The sequence below is a fragment of the Hirsutella rhossiliensis genome, assembly GCF_020360975.1.
Source record: "Hirsutella rhossiliensis strain HR02 chromosome Unknown scaffold00015, whole genome shotgun sequence".
Lineage (NCBI taxonomy): Eukaryota > Fungi > Ascomycota > Sordariomycetes > Hypocreales > Ophiocordycipitaceae > Hirsutella > Hirsutella rhossiliensis.
In genome coordinates, this window is record NW_025408681.1 from 1441265 (window position 1) to 1444259 (window position 2995).

Below are 2995 nucleotides of genomic sequence, written 5' to 3' on the forward strand. Positions count from 1 at the left end.
TTACTTTTACCCTTAAAGGAACTAGGAATAGAAATAGTATAGTACCTTAACGTAGTATATATAAGGGAAGGAATTAAAGAGGCCGATAAGCTAGGCTAAATCGTTAAGGAAATACTATTAATTTAACTAATAATTAGTAAGCTAGCGATATACTTACTAAGGGCTAAACTAAGGGATATTATTAAGAAAGAAGATCTTTTACTTAATTAGGAATTATATATTTTTAATATAATAAGCTAGGATGCCTATTTATAGAATATACTAATTCTTTAAAAGTAAAAACCCTAGTAAAGACTCTTAGACTTAATACTATAAAATAAGAAAAGGGTAAGATATTAAAGTAAACGCCTCTCCCTTAATAAACTTAATACTTATAGGATAGTTACTTAAAACTCCTATAATAATATTAAGGCGAAACCCTACTAAAGTCCTTATATACTTAGATACTTATAGTACCGTTAACCTTATAAATATATACTTTACTTAATAGTAAGGATTACTATAAGTAGCGTTATTATACCTTAAGTTATTAGGGCTTAATAATAGTAAGGTAAAGGAGTATAGAGTATAGTTAGTACCGCTCTAAATAATAAATATAAAAGGCACTAAAAAGATAATTACTTATTTCTATATTAGTACCGATAAGTTAATACTAAATAATTAAGTATTAATCCTTTTATTAGTTACTACCTTAAAGGATAAATATATCTATATTATCTTATAGAAACGATAGTAGTAGTTTAAGTATTAACTAAGTAGTAAAACCCTATAAAACCCTTATAGATTCCTTTAAGAATATAAGAATAAAGTAAGGGTATATATATTAGCACTTAATCCTAAGCTAATCTCTTTATTAAATAAAGATAAAGATAAAGGGATTTTATAATAAGAATAGGCTAAAATCCTACTAACTCTTTACTAGTTTAAAGATACTTTCTTAGCTAATAAATCTAACTTACTACTAGCTAAAAAGGGAATAGATTACTTAATTAATTTAGTCCTTAATATAAAACCCTTTTATAGACTAATTTACCTTTTATTATAAAGGGAACTCTAAGTATTACGCGACTAGATCTAAGATATAATAAAAAGGAAAATAATCTAAGAGTTAAAGAGCTTAGCTAGGGCGCCTATCCTTTTTATTTTAAAAAAGGATAGTACCTTATAGCTATATATAGACTACTAAGGACTTAACTAGGTTATATAAAAGAATTAGTACCCTTTACCTTTTATTTTAGAGATTATTAACTACTATTAAGGAGCTAAGTATTTTTCTAAGATTAATATATAGAATATATATTAAAATATTTAAATTTAAGAAGGAGATAAATAAAAGACCGCTTTTTAAACGTATTATAAATATTTCGAATACTTAATAATGCCCTTTAAACTTATTAATATACTAGCTATATTTTAAAGCTATATCTATTAAGCGCTTAAGGGGCTTATAGATATAATCTATATAATCTCCCTTAATAATATCTTTATATACTTTAAGATAAATAAAGAATATACTAAATACTTAAGATAAGTAATAGAAAGGCTAAGGGCTATAAAGCTCTATATAAAACTATTAAAGTATATCTTCTATTAATAGTTAGTTAAGTTCCTTAGGTTTATTTTATCTATTAATAGGGTATTAATAGACCCTTAATAAGTAAAGGTAATAGCTTAATAGCCTAAACTTATAACCTACTATAATATTTAGGTTTTCCTTAGGTTCTATAATTTTTATTAATAATATATATATAAGTACTCTAGAGTTATAGCGCCCTTAACTATATTATTAAAGGGGAGTAAGAATAAAAAGAAGCTAGGGAGTATAGAGCTAAACCTTACTAAATAAGTAGCGTTTTAAGCTCTTAAGGATGCTTTTTAAAGAGCCTTACTCTTTTAATATTATAATCTAAAAAGATATATTTATATTAAAATAGATATATTATAATTCGCGATAGTAAGAATTATCTCTTAACTTAATAATAAAGGGCGTTATTATTTAATTATATTTTAGTTAAGGAAGTTTACTAAAGCTAAACTTAATTATAGTATTTTAAACTAAGAACTATTTACTATTATTAAGTTATTTAAATACTAGTAATAATATATTAAAGGGGTAGCGTATAAAGTAAAGGTATTATTAGATTACTATAACCTTTAAACGTTTATATACTAAACCTCCTTAAATAAGAGGTAAGTAAGATAGTATATATAATTAATACTATTTAACTTTATAATTAAGTATTATATAAATAAATTAAACTTAGCGGACGCGCTATCGAGAATACTTAGATATAAGGGTAAGAAGCCATTATCTATAAAACTATTACTAGAGCTATAAGTAAAGCTAGCTCCTAGTAATACTATATCTATATAGAGAAATAATAAGGCGTTTTTATAGGTAAAGAGATACTTAACCTTAAGTTAATATAAGCGTAGTAAAGTGCTTTTATATAAGGAAAATATATAAGCTTATTTATAGCGAAACTATAATAATTTAAGCGCGAGACCTAAATAATTAGCTAATTAAGTTAAAGAGAGAGCTAGTTATAAATAGTTACTTTTAAGGAAGACCGCTAAAGAAGTAGCTTACTATATAAAGGTTTATATAGTAAAAGTTCTAAAACTACTATTAAAGTTACTAAAATAGACTTAGTTAGATAATATAGCGATTAGTAAGCTAAAGGAGACTAAAGACTTCTTAAAAGGGAAGGGTTTCTAGTTAATATACTTAGATAAACTACTACTATAAAAGGGTTATATTATAGTACCTTTAAAGGTAGCCTTATAATAAGAGCTAATATAGCTCTTTTTTAATAATCTATTAGTAAGATACTTTAGCTCTTAATATACTAGCGAACTACTAGTAAGGAACTTTTACTAAGATAAAATAATAAAAGATATAAATAAATATATCTAGTTATACTTAGTATATTAAGGTATAGTATCTAAGAGGCATCGCCCTTATAATACTATATAATCGTTATTATATCCTATA